Source organism: Tenrec ecaudatus, chromosome X (genome assembly GCF_050624435.1).
Source record: "Tenrec ecaudatus isolate mTenEca1 chromosome X, mTenEca1.hap1, whole genome shotgun sequence".
Classification (NCBI taxonomy): domain Eukaryota; kingdom Metazoa; phylum Chordata; class Mammalia; order Afrosoricida; family Tenrecidae; genus Tenrec; species Tenrec ecaudatus.
The window spans coordinates 92248257-92266166 of NC_134548.1; the positions used below are offsets into that span (position 1 = coordinate 92248257).

Consider the following 17910-nt stretch of genomic DNA (forward strand, 5'->3'; position numbering starts at 1 on the left):
TTCAGTTTCTATTCCAGTATCACAATCTTCAAGACCCAGAGTAAAAAGAAAACAGCTCCAGTAAAACATAGGCGAATATGAAGTAGAGTAAAATAGAGTCCTTAGCAGTCTGTAATTCTCAGGGGGACATTTCTCCTTTGATCATTTACTATACATTTATTTTTCTACAGGTAAAGTTCTTGTCGATTTTTTTTACATATTCCTCTCTTACCCATGCAAGAAACTAAAATAAATAACTCCTTCTCTAAATGGAGTTCTCAGTGCTACTAAAAAAGTATAACACATTTAATGAACAATTTCAAAGTGGGCTTCATTTTGCTTCGATAATTGAAGAAGTTGCTCATTTCCTTGACTAGATAGCAGCTGTCCTCTTTTTAAAACTCTTATTGCATAATCTGTTCTGATAAAGGTTCCAATGGTGTAGAATTTGAACTCTGACATTTAAAACTAAAGCGCTCAATCCAAATCCTTTTCCCTTGAATGATAAACAGACTATCTGACTTAACTCTACCATCTATGTTTTCACAACGTTCTCATTTTTAACTGCCTTACCTTTTAGGATTTCTCTAGTGTGCCTTATAAACCATAACATAACACTTCATGTAATGAAACTACATGATAAACGTAGATGCTATTCAGATGTAAATACAAGATTAAGATAGATTCCAAATGTTTTTATCATATATATTTATAACCTGTGATTTCAGTCACAAAAAAAGCTGAATGATTTGGCCATTTCCATTTATATAAGCTAACATATAATATGTTTCTGTTAGTTTGGGGCTATTACAGACCGTAAGGTGCACTGTGACCTTGGTCTGCAAAGAATGTGTTTGGCACAGAAACTTAATCATAAGAAATCATAAGTAATATCCTTCTTCTTTACTGTCCTTTTTTCCAGAACTAGAAAATGTATGGCTTGTGGGACAGGTAGGATATGAACAATGGGCCAAATAGAGTTCTGGGTTATCTCCTCTGTGTGAAAATGCTGCTGAAAATCAATGTGACCTCTGCTACACTGTCATCTGCATTCCTACCTGATGTATCCTATTTGTCTTTTGGGTAGAAGCTTAGATCTGTATGCTGTCTCTATGTGTCTTTCTTGGGCCAGATTATCAAAATGAATCATTGCCTGCATACCTCTTAGAGTTCCATTTATTTTCTTGGTGCTGACTAGGTCTGATGAAATATGATTCCTTTTGCATTTGCTCCTCACTACAGCAAGCAGCACTTAATTCAGCAATGTCTATCTCTTTAAAGAAGAGGAATACTGCTTTGAAACTTCAATCTACTCTTTAGTAACATTAAAATCCATAGACCATGCAACTTGTGTTCATAGTCAATAGTAATTTTCCTTTCCAACCAATTTAATAACATTGCATTTGCCTCTGAATAGAATGCTTCTAGCAATTGTAATGTAGTTAAAATGTTGTTTTATGCATACTGAATACATTTCTTTTCCTTTTAAGGTGTCTTTCTTTGTCAAGCACCCCTTAAATTTTCTTTAATAGGATCACATATGTGTGTAGATTGATACATAACAAATAATTTTAAACACCTTTCCCCTATATAAAATGTTTAATCAAGGGAATATTGTAGTATCTCTGAATTAGCAGGAAATCAACATTCTAACTTTGTGGCAGTTCCTTTCATAGAAATACATCTTTCAAGATACATAGTTTTACCTTAAAAATAATTTAAAGCAATATAAAATGTAAAACCTCCCTATTTACTCTTAATATAATAATTGAAAGATATTTATGAAGTCACTTCATCCATTTAATATACCCATCCTGGTAAGACAAAATAATATCCAAACACAGACTTCAAAAATATACAAAGAAGACAAAGCATATTGGGGTTAAATATTAGGAAATATACTACATAAAAAGTTATGGTAGTGCCAAAATCACATTTTAGAATTCATTTTTATGAGATATTTTAAATATTAAACTTTGTAGTTCAGTTAAGTCACAAAATTTGTAATAATATACCAATTACTTCTAGAATACATGTACTTTTTCCAAATTTTATACTGACATAAAAAAAGTCATGGTTAGATTCAAATATACAAATTAATATATAAATATTATGAAAATAAAACAATAAGGATGTAGAAAATACATTTTGGATACATGTAATCAAAGTATTACTTATTATGTTTTGTTAAAGTCAATACCTGGGGAAATATTAATCAGAGCTTCATACACTAAATAAATTAAACAGATTTTTTTATTTAGGACAATATACAACTAGTGTTTTATGCATTTGTATCAAAGGAATGTAAAACTTTTGGTTCTGTAAAATATTCAAAATTTTTAATCATATAAGTTTGACAATATAGAAATTGTACGGATGACCTATATTGAGCATATTACTCCCAGATGATGCTATTCCATTAAACAATCTCAGTGAAGGTACGTGAAATTTTATACCATTGCTTTCCACACAAGAAATTCCATAGAAAATTATGGTTCCTATGAAGTCAGTGGAGTTTAAGACTCTACACATTACATAAATATTTTTGCAATTGGAAAATGAAGTCTAATTGCCACTATATCTATATTAGTGCCCCTATAAGAACCCGAACCAATGTTTGTATTTATTTCCAAGCTACATGAAAATAAGTTATATGTAAATACCACCCTTGTCTCCTTTGATTATATGAATCTTATTCGAATTGTTTGAAACAATTCTCACTGAATTTTTTTCTGACTTGATAGATTCTTATTTTTTAAACGTTGCTAGCATCTTGTTACTGAAATTAAGATAATTCAGTTAGTAAATTAGTTTAATTTCAGGTGCTGTGATTTGCCCTCATCATGCATTCCTGTTTAAACAATAAGTGAGAGTAACTTGCTTTTTGTTTGTTTTTTATCCCAGAGAATACTTTATTTCACAATGGTTTTTTACACATGTCAAAATAAGCCCTCTACCAAATTGCAGAGAAACTTTCCTGTCTGGATCTTATAAAGTTGTCAACCAGATTTCAAGTAGATTGTCAATTATTTAGTCTTCTCAAGAAGGAGGAGATTCCTTCTATCAATGAGTACATCTGCTGAAAATAAGTGAGTTGCTTCATAATAGACAAAAATATGTGCTGATCTATTTAACCGTTGTCAGCAAAGAATCACAGTGCAGTAATTAAGATGTAGGAAAAGGTTAAAATATTGGGGCAGAAAATGGGAGACTATGTTTTATATTATAGGAAGTATTTTTCACATGAGAGATATTAATTAAAATAAAATATATAAATGGGGGAAAAATCCAAATGTCCATGAACTGGTGTCTGGCTGAAAATAATATATTCATCATATGCATGTCATGGACTACAGCAATAACAGGAACAAGCAAGAGTTACATGTCATAAACCACAGAAACATTAAGCCACATGAAAGAACCGCCATTATCTGTCAGTTTGCTGTACTGTGGTGGCTTGCGTGTTGCTGTCCTGCTGAAAGCCGTGTTTAAGGATAGCAACAAAACATTGCCAGGTCCTGAAAAATCTGATTAATTTTATAACATTGTCAGAGATAGAGCCAGAAGATTAGCCCTGGAAGTCAAAAGGCAAACAAAATATGAACAACGAAGGGCTGCCTTCTCAAACTGAAGTTTACCATATGATAGGCATGGAGCAAAGCTTTCAGGACCTTCATTTGCTGAGGTAAATGACTCAAAATGAAAAAAAAGGCTACAAATATCTGTCAATAATTTAAACATGGAATATATAAAGTATGTATGAATCTAGAAAAATTGAAAGTCACCAAAAATGAAATGGACCATATAAAAATTGATATCCTAGGCATTAGTGTGCTGAAATGGACTATTATTGACCTTTTTGAATCAGATAATCATATGGTTCACCATACCAACAATGAGAAATTCAAGAGGAATTGCATCAAATTCATCATCAAAAATGACATTTCAATATCTATCTTGAAGTACAATGCTTCCTGTGATAAGATAATATCTACCTTTACATACAAGGAAATCTAGTCAATATAACTATTATTCAAATTTATACTCTAAGCAATAATGCTAGTGATGAAAAAATTAAAGGATTTTACTGTCTTCAGTCTGAAATTGACCAAACGTACAAACAATATTCATTGATAATTATTGACGACTAAAATGCAAAAGTTGAAAACAAAGAGGAAGGAATAGTAGTTAAAAATTAGGTCCTTGGTGATAGGAACATGCCTGGAAATGGCATGATAGAATTTTACAAGATATATTTCATCACAAATACTTTTATTCCCATGAAACAAAAGGTGGCTAAACACATGGACTTCTCCAGATGGAATACTCAGAAATGAAATTGACTGTATCTGTGGGAAATCATGATGGAGAAGCTCAATATCAGAAGCTAAAACCAGGCCAGGGACTGACTATTGAGCAGTTTCTCATATGTAAGTTCATGTTGAACCTGAACAAAATTAAAACAAGTTCATGACATTCAAAATTTGAACTTGCGTATATACTACTTGAATGTAAAGAACACCTCAAGAACAGATTTGATGCACTGAATATTAACTACAGAAGGCATGGTGAATTGTGGAATGACATTAGCATTACTACACAAGAAGAAGGCAAACGGTCATTAAAAAAACATGAAAGAAAGAAAAGATCAAAGTGGATATCAGAAGATATTCTGAAATATGCTCTTACTCCTAGAACCAATATGGCAAATTGAAGAAACGATGAAGTAAAAGAACTGAACAAAAAATTGCAAAATACTGTTGGAGAAGATAAAGGGAAGTGTTATAATGTGATAGAAAAATTAGAAAGTCCTAGAGATACTGAACTATGTAGGAAATATCTAAAGAAAATTGAAAGAATACACAGAGCCACTGTACCAAAAAGGGGGGGGGGGAGTTGACACTCAATCATTTCCAGAGGTAGCATATGATCAGGAACCAATGATGCTGAAGGAAGAAGTCCAAGCTGCACTGAAGGCATTATCCAGAAGAAGGCTCCAGGAATTACCAATTGACATGTTTCAACAAGGGCACTTAGAGAACATGGCTTTCAGGTAACAAGCACAAGAAGTTCTCCTTAGCAACGACTCAGGTCTCACCAGGAAGGATGACCCACACTGGGGAAACCAGAAAATCAACTTACAGCTAGGTACACCAATGTTTCAAGTTGGAGGTCAGCAATGCCTGCGGAAGGTGACTGATTCCCCTTTACCACTGATCAGTGGCCCAACCTGCTTCTGTGCACTCCTCCTCCCTTTCACAAGCTGATCCTGCCCTCTTCCTCCTCCAACCCACCTAACCAAGCTTCCTGACTCTGGTCTCTGGGCGGCCAGCCAGGATAACAGACTCTGTGGGTAGCTTGTTGCAAACATCCTCACTAGCCAAGAATACTTTCCCTCAATTTTCTTCTCTATTGCTTTCCTGAGCAGACCCTGCAGGGGAGACTGCGCACACACCAACACTCCCAAACCATCAGCAATCACCGTCCAACTTGTGGTTTCAATTTGTATTCTATTTATTTAATTTCTTTGAGGGTTTTTTTTGTTGCCTTTTTCACATATGACGTTCTCATCCAGTGTCCTCCCCTCCCCTGTGGGTGTGCATACCTCCCGGGCAGACATATGCATTCCCACAGATCCAGGCACACTCATCCCCAAAAGGGTTTTGTCCGTTGAGGGCAAAACAACCAACTTTCACACATTCACAACCAAGCCATGCATCTGTCTTTTGATTATACTTCTCTTCTCTGCACATTTACACTTTTTGCTTTTCTTTGCTTTCTTTGTATACTTTCCCTTCACTTGTTTTTCTTTCTTTCTCCCTTCTACTTCTTTTTCTAGTTTTTTTTTATTCTACTTATGATTTTAAATATAGATATGCATAAATCATCTTATGTTTTGATTATTGCTTACTTTTCTCCTGGCCTGTTCACTATCTTCTTCTGTTTTCTAACTCCTTTTCCTTGTGAAATATGTTTCTATGAAACCTATTAATTTGTATTATGCCTCTTAAAATACATTGTCACTTTTATAAACATTTGTTTTATTTTGACAGGCTATTATTGTTATAATTATTTATTTGATTTTGCACTCTCTATTTGCTCCACCACCCATATCTCTCCCTTTCCTTCCATTTCACTAGTGTAGGTTTTCTGGGTCTTTTTAAATATATCACATATCTCTAGATGAAATCAACCTCCCCTTCATGACCCAGTAGTGCACACACCACTAGTAGCTCTACCATGTTGTATCATGATACTACAGAAACAACATTCAAAGAAAGCACACTTCCAACATCTAGAACAACAGAATCAAATAAGTAAAAACCATCCAAACTCAATACAGTGCTTTGAAAGAAGGCCTCTTGAATAACCAGAAATTTTTCAGAAGACCGGTGTTTAGATGCCTTCAAGAGTTATGAAAAATAATCATGAGACAATGTCAGGTATTGAAATGTAAGAAAACCCTACAACTATAGCAATAACAGAAGATAAACTGTAAGATAACACAATTAGACAGCATGTCAATAGACACGCGTAATAGAATATAAGAAAAAATTAAATCAGTATGTTCCAAGACAATTACTCTGATTACAACCTACAAGAGAAACAATCAACAATAAAAAGCAAAGGAATAGAAAGAAAGCCTAGGAATTATGTAGGACAGGATCAAGGGAAGAAACTTACATATAATTGGAATCTTGGAACAGGATGAAAACAAAGAAAGAAAGAAAGAAAGAAAGAAAGAAAGAAAGAAAGAAAGAAAGAAAGAAAGAAAGAAAGAAAGAAAGAAAGAAAGAAAGAAGAAAGAAAGAGAGTCTATCATCACAAAGGGTAAGAGAGCAACTATTCAGAAATCTGAGAGAACTCCAAAGATGACATACATCTAAAGATGAACATTAATCTCTCCAATTTCAAGGAATAAGACAAAATCCTGAAGGCAATTAGGAACACAAGAACATTCACCTACACAGTAAAATAAAAAAGAATAAGCTCAGATATATCAGCAGAAACAATGCATGTAAGCAGAATCCTATATCCAGTAAAATTATACCTTAAATATAAGAGAGAAATAAAGGTAATTTCTGACAAGGAAAATTAAAAAGAATTAATTTTAAAAGACCAGCACTACAAAAAATATTAATAGAATCACTATGAACAAGGAATAAACACAGCGACAAGCCTGCAAACAATACATGTAAAACCTCTCAAATACTAATACAATTAAAGCATCACTCAAAGCCACAGAATTTCAGGAGGAACAAAGACACCAATAAAACCACACACACAACACAAAAAAACGCCAACCCCCAACAGAGGAAAATGAAAGCAATAACACTGCATATATCAATAACAACACTGGATGTTAATTGATTAAGTGCACCTATAAAGAGACAGAGCACACTGGATTACAAAAAATAACCATATGCAGCCTATAATATACAAATCTTAAAATCTTAAAATATACAAATCTTAAAATCAAAGACAGAAATAGATTAAATATCACAGAATGAAGAAAGTGCATGAAGCCAATAACAAACATAAAAAGGTAGAGTGGCAATATTAATCTCTGATAAAATAGACTTAATTTTACATCACCATAGGCAGAAAAATGGACACTACATAATGATTAAAGGAATCATAGGACAAGAAGAAGTAACTATAATAAACAAATAACCCCCAATTTAAGATCCTCAAAATACTTCAATCAAACCCTGACAGAATTAAAAATAGAAAGAGAGAACTCAGCAATTAGGAAAGTTCATGCTCAAGGAAAACAGATCATTAGGAAAGAAACTCAACAGAGAAACAGTAGAGCTATCTAACACAATCAAGTAGTGCAACCCCCTAAACATATGCAGAGCACTTCGTTGTACAATAGCAGAGTACATGGTACATACTATAGAATTGATGTCACAAAACAAACCTTAATAAATTCAAGAAAATTGAGGTCCTACAATCCCTTTTCTCCATTTTTAACATCAGAAAACTCAAAATCAACAATAGAAATAACAAGAACATAAAACCAAACACATGGAGACTGAACAACATCCTACCAAAACCAATGAGACTGATAACACCACATGCCAAAACCCTTGGGGAAAAGCAAAAGCAGGTATCAGAAGGCAACTGATAGCAACCAACACATATATGCCACACCTCCAGTAACTGGAAAAAGAGCAAAAAATAAATCCTTAAACAACAGGAGAGCAGATTAGAACCCAAACAACAAAACAAGGCAAGAACTTTTCTGAAAGGATTAACAGAATTGACAAACTACTGGCAAGCAACATAGAAAAAGAGAATATGCAAGTATCTACAATTAGAGATGAAAATGGTGACGCCACAAGATAATCAAATTTTGTATGAGCCCCTAATAAATTGTTAAAATTAAAAAAAATTTTTTTTAAAAGAAAATGATTAGGGCAAAGAATGTACAGATGGGTTTTATACAATTGATGTATGTATATGTATGGATTGTGATAAGAGTTGTATGAGCCCCTAATAAAATGTTTTTAATTTAAAAAAAGATAATCAAATTTTAAAAAGAGTAATAATAGAACAATACAAAAGTCGTACTCTAATATGTTTGATAATGAAGAAAATGGACAAATATCTATAAATACTCCATCTATCCAAATAACACAGATGAAGGTAGAAAATCTCAACAGAACCATAACAAGAGAAAAATTGAAAAACAAGAAATGTATAACCAGTAAAAGCCCAGGACCAGCTGGCTCACATGGGAATTCTATTAAGTTCTCAATGAAGAGCTTTCACCAATTCTGCACAGACTATTCCTGAAATTAGAAAGTGACTGCAAACCTCCCAACTTGATTTTTCAGCTGGCATAATTCTGAACATTTCCTTCCATTTTGAGTTTCTAACTTGATGTTTTCTCACATTTTATTCTAATACTTTGTCTTCTGGAGCTACCTTTTGAAATCTGTTCAGCAATTTTACGTCATCATTTCTTGGGTGCTTTACTTATTCTATGTTTAGAGTAAATTTCAGAGTATCTTTACAGGGGAATTCTACCAGTATACACTAAAGAGCTTTCATTAATTTTATACAGACCACTCAAAAATATAAAATTAGACAGAAAACTCTAAAAGCCATTCCATGAAGTGAACATAACATTTATACCAAACCAGGTGAAGACCCCACAAAGACAGAAAACTAGACTCTAATATCCCTCATGAACACAGATGCAAAAATTCTCCAAAAAATTCTGCCCATTAGAATCGAAATACATATCAAGAAAATAATTAACCATGATCAAGGGACATTCATATCAGAGATGGAAATATGATTCAATATTAGAAAAACAATCAATGTACTCCACCACAAAAATAACAAAAATAAAAGAGCCACATGACCATATAAATTGATGCAGAAAATGCTTTGACTATATCCAGCTCTGATAAAAATTCATAAAAAATAGACACAGAAGAGATATTTATCAACATAATTAAAACCATATACACAAAAAACAGCACTCAACACAACTCTAAATGGGGGAAATTCTGAAAACATTTCTCCTAAGAATGAGGTCTACACTAGGATATACCTTAGCACTATTCTGAGTCAACAGCCTGTTATAAATAAATCTTCAGCAGAACAATTAGACAACAAAAATAAATCAAACATCTATGATGATGTCCCCTGCCCTCCCCCAGACAGGCAGAGAGCCCTATCAGTAGGATGAGGGATCTCAATGGGTAAAGCAAGTCTGGAGAAGGGAAAGGGAGCAAACACTTCTGAGGGACACCAGTGCATGTCTGTTGGTGTGCAAAGAGGGAGGACTGACCTCCAGCTGGGCTAATAAATGACTTAAAATGCTTTGGGGGACACTAGTTGGGGAGTGTCTTTGGTGGTATGAACTGAATGGGCCACATTCACCCAGGCTTTTAGATGTTTCCTGAGGACCCAGGCTGGGTGCCATGGAACACTGGGGCACTGAATCCTGGACCTTCAAGGTGCACAGCCAGCTCCAGAGGCTGCATCGATGACATCTGATGCAGAAACTCCACTAGATGAACAGGAATCTACCTCAGACACACCTGTAACCTGAGGACTTAAGTCAGAAAATACATGGTGTCTGAGGAAGTGGAAGACAGCTGTACCAAGACTGTTGAATTGTTGGTAGGCAAACAAACATGGTCTTGCTACATTTATACCCAATAGGCTGTATTAAGATATATATTTTTCTGGCAAACCTGTGACTGACATTCTCGGGGATTATTATTGTAAATTTTCCCTGACAACCCCTGTTATTTGTGTAAGCAGTGACCAGCCATGGAAGGAGTGATTCTGAACAAGTGAATAATTCAGAAACTGATATGGAATTAGCCGACATTGGCTCGCTATCCCTCTCTCAACAGGGCTTTAAAAAATTAGTGTCAGGGGCTAATCAAAGACAATATTCATGGAAGATTGTTATGCCCCATGGGGATGATCGATAAGACGCTCTACCATAAATTAACAGGGAGGTTTTGAAAGGGAGTCAAAGGAAGATAAAAAGCAAACAAAAACACCCCATAGACACAAGAGTGGGCTTGAGCTTGCACTAAATTTAATCTGCCATTTAAGAATAATTAGTTCTTACATCATGGCCCGGTTCAATACTCACCTGCAGGAAATGAACACAGAAGATATTGATGCTGTAGCAAAATGTGGCGAGGAAATGAGATGTTGTACGATTCTCAGATGGAGCAGCGTCTGGGGTATTAAAGGCTTGTTTCCAAACAGGCAGCCATCTAAGTGAGATGTTAATTAAGTCCACATGGAAGAAGCACACCATCATCATTCATGGGATTGTAAATCTAGTAATACGAAATCGAAGGAGGGATAATTATCAGAGTCTAAATTGTGAGAAATCTATTTGCAAAAGGCTCTGCTTGAAGTGGCAGCTCAAGATTCATTCGTGGGAACTGTAAGGTCTCTCTCTCTCTCCGGGCTAGATTCCAACCTCAGTCCTTGGCTCCCTGCGAGAAAAATTTCACACCGAAGCCGGGCTCGTGATCCAAGTGAATTTAATGAGAGTTAAAAGACGCTTCAGGTTTTACGCGGCACACATAGGATTCCTTTGACCATGCGGCCAGGCAGAGGCTGCTCCGGGTCACACAAGGATCTCTCTCCTCCCATGAAGACAACCAGACCAGCCTCTCCCTTCTGGTCCCTGCCTTTTCAAGGGTTCCCGGGGGAGGCGTGGTGATCGACCCCAGGTCGCTCCCATTGACTGAATTGCAATCACTTGGCCCAGGTGGGCTGCTCCAGGTGTAACGCCCATCTGCGCCCACCTGCGGGAAAATCCAGCTTTGTCCTATGCTGGCTCTCCTGGGCATGCGTCAATGGACTTCCCAATTCCCTAGGCTAAGCTGCCTAACAGAACTACATAGGCAATAGGCCTCCGGTGATCTCCCTCAATCCATAGAGGGCTGGGAGGAAAAGTGGTTGCCAAACAGAGTGCATTGGAGAGATGCATATAGAAGATTAAAGGTAGAACCCGGATGAGAACAGTTAAAATGTTGGTAGTTGTCCCCTCTTCTGATGCACTCTGGACCTGATCTGGATTTCAACATTTTCTGTATTTTTGTTTTGTTTTGCTTTGTTTTTGTTTGTTCACATTAAACTTTATCTCAGAGGTGTTAAGTCATGTAGGTCACCCACTTGAAGTGGTGTTATATGCCTTTCTGTCTTGGCAGATGAAACCCGGGATTGATGAAACTATAAGAACAGCAAGTAGAAAGGGTTGGGGGGAGGACTTGGGGTAGGGGGCAGAGTATAGTAGCGGTAAATGGGGGACGATGTCAAGGACTCCAGGAAGAAAAAATAAATGTTTGGGAACTGATTGTGGTAGTAATTGTACGATACTCCTCAATGTGATTGAACTATGGGACTATGTGATATATGTATGAACTCCTAATTAATAATAAATTATATATATTAAAGTGATTTAACCTTGGAACTGTATAATATATGAATATTATATCAAGAAAACTACTAAAATATTGAAACCAAACTTGACCGATGGTAATGATGGGTGAAGAAGAAGGAGTTGTATCTTAGCAGGAGGCATTGAGTTTATGTTAATGGTGGTTGAATAATTTGGAAAAAGATATCAATAGTGGTTGTGCAATATGACACTGAATTATATAATTAGAGGTTGCAGAATTTGGGGGTGAAAAAAGAAATCAAGGGGATGTAATTAGATAAAGGAGAAGTGAAACTCTTGCCAGTTTTCGATTATATGATTTTGGATGTAAGAAATCTAAAATCATCAAAAAATTGTTCAGAAAATTGAAGAATTTGCTACAGTAGCAGGGTACAAGATTAACAAGCAGAAATCAATTCAATTCCTGTATACACAAAGAGACATAAATAAAATAATACCATTTACAATAGGCACAAAAAGAAGACATACATAGGAATAAACCTAACCAAGGAGGAGGGCTGTACAAAGGAAATTACAGAAAAATATTAAAAGAAACCAAAAGAGACCTAAACAAATGAAAGTCAATCCCGTGTTCATGGATAGTGGATAGTAGGCCTTAATATTGTAATAATGTCAATACTACCCAAATCAAATCTATAAATGTGACACAATTCTGACTCAAACCAACTATTGTCTGTAAAGAAATGGAACAGATTCACATGGAGGGGGAAATGACCTAGGATAAACAAAGAACTCCTTAAAAAGAAAACAAAGTAGGAGGCCTCCCAATAACTGATATCAAAACCTACTACCCAGCTGCAGTAGTCAAAACCGCCCATTACTGGTACAGTCATAGACACACACCACTGGAACAGAACAGAAAGTCTAGGAATAAATGGATACACTTGCATCCATATGTTTTTTTTGACAAAGAAACAAAAAACATGAAATGTGAAAAAAACAGCTTCTTCAACAAATGGTGCTGAGAAAACTGGATCTACTTCTGCAGGATAATGAAACAAGGTCCATACTTCACTCCATGTACAAAATTGAACTTAAGATGTATCAGAGACATACATGTAAATCTTAGACCTTTAGGAATCATCAATGAAAAAAAAATTGAGGCAATTTTAACTGCCCTATTTCAGGACATACACAGATTACCATACATACTAAGTGAAGCACACATAATGGAAGATAAAATAGATTACTTGATTGTACTAAAAATGAGACATAATACTCATTCAAAGACTTCATCAAAAAAGTAAAAAGAGAACCCCAAGACTTGGATAATATCTTTAGCAATGACATAACAAACAAGGGACTGATTACAAAAAGTCTTTCAGATCTGAAACACCTATTGGCAGTGCATGGTACTTTCAATATTCTTAGCAAGCACCATACTTCACATGCATCTATTTTCCTTTGATCTTCCTTATTCAACACCCAACTTCTACATGCATATGATGCAAATGAAAACTTCATGGCTTGTTCAAATGCACCTTAGACCTCAAAGTAACACTTTCAGCACTCTAAAGACTTCTGCAGGACGTTTACCCAATGCAGCACATCTTTTAATCTATTGACTGCTGCTTCCATCAGCATTGATTGTGAATCCAAGGAAGACAAAATCTTTGACAGCTTCAATCTTGTTTCCAGTGATCAGGATGTTACCTATTGATCCAATTGTGAGGGTTTTGGACTTCTTTACATTGAGTTGTAATCCATACTTAAGGCTGACATTTTTTATTTTATCAGTAAGTGCTTCACGTTCTCTTCACTTTCTGGAAAAAGGCTGTATCCTCTGCATATCGCAGGTTGTTCATAAGCCTTCTTCACCACATTTGCTTATGCACCTGCTTGGTCTTCAGAGACTGTGTCAGGAAGGTATGCATCATGGAATTCCAATTTAATAGATCAAAGTGTTCTTGCATTGAGGAAGTACTTGAGTGGAGACAGTTATCAAAAGGCATAGTATCTGGGGTTAAAAGCTTAAAGGTAAAGAAGAGGCCATCTAGCTCATAAGCAACAAAGCCCACATGGAAGAAGCACACCAGCATGTGTGACCACGAGGTGTCGAAGGGATCAGGTATCAGGCATCAAAGGACAAAATATCATATCATTGTAAATGAGGAGGGTTGCAGATTTGGGACCCAAAGCCCATCTGTAAGCAACTGGGCATCCCCTTACAGAAGGACCATGGGGAGGAAATGAGCCAGCCAGGTTGCAGTGTAGCAACGATTAAACATACAACCTTCCTCTAGTTCTTAAATTCTCCCACCCCCTTCCCCCACTACCACTATCATGATCCCAATTTTACCTTACAAATTCGGCCAGACCAAAGGATGTACACTGGTACAGACAGGAACTGGAAACAGGGAATCCAGGACAGGTGATCCCTTCAGGACTAGTGGTGAGAGTGGCAATACTTTAGGGTGGAGGGAAAGTGGGGTAGAAAGGGGGAACCGATTATAATGATCTACATATGATTTCATCCTAGGGGACGGACAACAGGAAAGTGGGTAAAGGGAGACATCAGAAAGTGTAAGATATGACACAATAATAACAGTATATAAATTATCAAGGGTTCATGAGGGAGGGCGAAGCAGGGAAGGAGGAAAAAATGAGGAGCTGATACCAAGGGCTTAAGTAGAAAGCACATGTTTTGAGAATGATGAGGGCAACAAATGCACAAATGTGCTTGACATACAATGGATATATGTGTGAATTGTGATAAGAGTTGTATGAATCCCCAATAAAATGATTTTAAAAAGATAAAAAAATAAGCCTTCTCTCAATCCTGATGCCACTTTTATCTTCATGTAATGTAGCGTCTCTGATAATTTGCCCCATATAAAATTTGAATAAGTATGAAGAAAAGATAGGACTCTGACACACACCTTTTCTGATTTTAAAACATGTAGTATCCCCTCGTTCTATTTTTATAACTTCCTCTTGTTCCATGTTCAAGTTCCTCATGAGCACAATCAAACGTTCTAGAATCACAATTTTCTCAAGACTATCCATAGTTGTTATCATCTACACAGTCAAATACTTTGGCCCAATCAATGAAACACAAGTAAACATCTTCCTGGAATTCTCTACATTCAGCCAATAGTCATGTGACATCAGCAATGAGTTCTCTTGTTCCACAACCTCTTCAAAATCTGGACTTAACCTCTGGCAGCTCCTGGTCAATGTTCTGCTACAACCATTGTTGGATGATCTACAGCAAAATTTTACTCGCATGTGATATCAGTGATATTGTTCCATAGTTTGAACATTCTGTTTGGTCACCATTCTTTAGAGCAGGAACAAATATGGATCTTTTCCATTCAGTGGGACAAGTACCTGTCTTCCACATTTCCTGGCAAGTCTAGTCTAAGTGAGTGTTTCCAGTGCTTCATTAGTCCATTGGATCACTTCAATTGGTATTCCATCAATATCTGGAGCCTTGTTTTTCTAATGCTTTCTGTGCAGCTTGGACTTCTTTCAGTACCACTGTTTCTTGCTTAAAAACTATCTCCTGATAGGGTGGAATGTCGGCTAGTTGGTACAGTGATTCGGTGTATTCTGTCCATCTTCTTTTGATGTTTCCTGCATCATTCAACATTTTGTCCAAATAATCTTTCAATATTGCTATTCAGTTTTATTTTTCTTGAGTTCTTTCAATTTCAGACATGCTAAGCATATCTTTTAGTTTTCTAGCTGTAGGTATTTTCCAATTTTATTATAAATTTTTAAACTTTATCTTCTTGCCCTGCCCTTTAAAATTTTCCATTCAGTTCTTTGAATTCATCATTTCTTTCATTTGCCTGCATTACTGTAGGATAAAGAGCAAATTCAGAGTATCTTCTGACAACGACTCTGATCTTTTCTTTCATTCCTGTCTTGTAAGTAACCATTTTCTTTCTTAATGAATGATGTTCTTGATGTTATCCCACAGCTCATCAGGTCATCTTTCATTAGTGTGCAATGTATCAAACCTGTTCTTGAAATTCAAGAAGGACAGACTCAAGGTCATATTTTGACTGTAATGTACTTGTTTTACTTTTCTTCAGCTTCAGCCTGAACTTACATATGAGCAATTAATTATCTGTTCTACAGTCAGGTTTTAGCTGCTAATATTGTGTTTCTCCAGTATCTATTCCAAGAGATATAATAAATTTCATGTCTGTGTATTCCACCTGGAGATTTTCACGTGTATAATCACCTTCTATGTTGTTGGAAAAGATACATTTTATGAACAAGGTGTTGGATTTTTAAAATTCTATAATGTAATCTCGAGCTTCATTTCTATTACCAAGACTGTATTTTGTTCCTTCTTCTTTGTTTTTAACTTTTGCATTCCAATCACCAATAATTGTCAATGCACCTCGATGGCATGTTTGGTCAATTTCAAACCAAAGACTGTTAGAATTCTTCAATTTCTTCATCACTAGCTTTTGTGGTTGGTGTATGCTTTTGTATAATAGTTGTATAGCTTGAATTTCCTTGAATGAAAAGATATACCTCTATCACAGTCTGCATTATATTTCAAGATAGATCTTGAAATACCTTTTTTGTCTATGACTCCAATATTATTCCTCATGACTGTCTTTCCCAGCAAAGTAAACTATATCATTTTATGATTCAAAATGGCCAAAACTAGTCAATTCAGCTCACTAACCTCGGGTATTGGTATTAATGCATTCCATTTCATTTTGTTAAAATACTTTTATTGGGGCTTCCTACATCTCTTATCACAGTCCATACATTCCTCCAATGTGTCAAGCACATTTTCACATATGCTGCCATCATCATTTTCAAAGCACTCTCTTCCCATTTTAGCCACTGATATCAGCTCCCCATTTCTTCCCCCTCCATCCCCTGCACTCCCTCCCTCATGAACCCTTGATAACTTACAGATTATTTTTTCCATATCTTACATTGTCCTCCGTCCATCACCCTCACCCACTTTTTATTTGTTTGTTCTCCCCACCCCTGGGAGGGGGTTATTAGTTGATTGTTATGAGTGATTCCCTCTTTCTCCCCTCACCTCTCCTAATCCTCCTGGTATCACTACTCTCCTCCTTGGCCCTGTAAGGTTTATCTATCCCACTTCCCTGTGTTTCAGACTCTTATCTGTAGCACTGTGCATACTCTGTTCTAATCCAATTTGTAAGGTAGAATTGAGGTCATGATAGTGAGATGAAGGAAGCACCAAAGAGTGAGAGGAAAGTGGTGTGTTTCATCAGTGTTATACTGCACCCTGACTGGCTCATCTATTCCCTGTGACATCTGTGTGAGGGGATGTCCAATTGTCTACAGATAGGCATTGGATCTCCACTCCACCCCTACCCCCATTGACCTTGCGTATGGTTTTATTCTGGGTCTTAAATGCCTTATACCTGATCTCACCAACACCTCATGATCATGCAGGCTGGTGTGCTTTTTCCATGTGGGCTTTGTTGCTTCTGAGTTAGATTGCTGCTTGTTTATCTTCAAGCCTTTAAGACCCAAGACACTATATCTTTTGATAGCCAGGCACCATCAGCTTTCTTCACCACATTTGTTTATACACTAATTTTGATTACTTCAAATTGTCCTATTTTCATACTTTGTAGAGTCAAAGTTCAGATTATTAGATTTTTGCCATGTTTTCTTCTTACCTTGAGTTGTACTTCATCAGGAAATAAAGGCTCTCAAAGGCTATACTCCATTCGGGTCACCATGGTTGCCTCTATTTTGAGAAAGCTGTTCCTCCTCAGTCATATTTCAAGTGCCTTCCAACCCGAGGGGCTCATTTTCTGGCAATATCGCCAACAATGTTCTGCTTCAATTCATTACACCTTCAGTACCTGACAATGTTATGAAGCTATGCATAGGTTTTTAGGAGCTACTTCCTCTGAAGACAGGAACCAAGTCTTTCATTTTAGTCTGTTCTTAATCTGGAAGCTCTGCTTTGGGTGATCCTGCTGGCATTTGAAATATAGTATAGGTGACATAGCTTCTAA

General features: G+C 36.2%; 1 protein-coding gene across 1 annotated transcript in view; it reads left to right on the plus strand.

Moving 5' to 3' along the window:
• Positions 1 to 17910, plus strand: part of DACH2 (dachshund family transcription factor 2) — a 792597-nt gene that overhangs the window by 758968 nt on the left and 15719 nt on the right. The gene's annotated exons all lie outside the window — the stretch shown is intronic.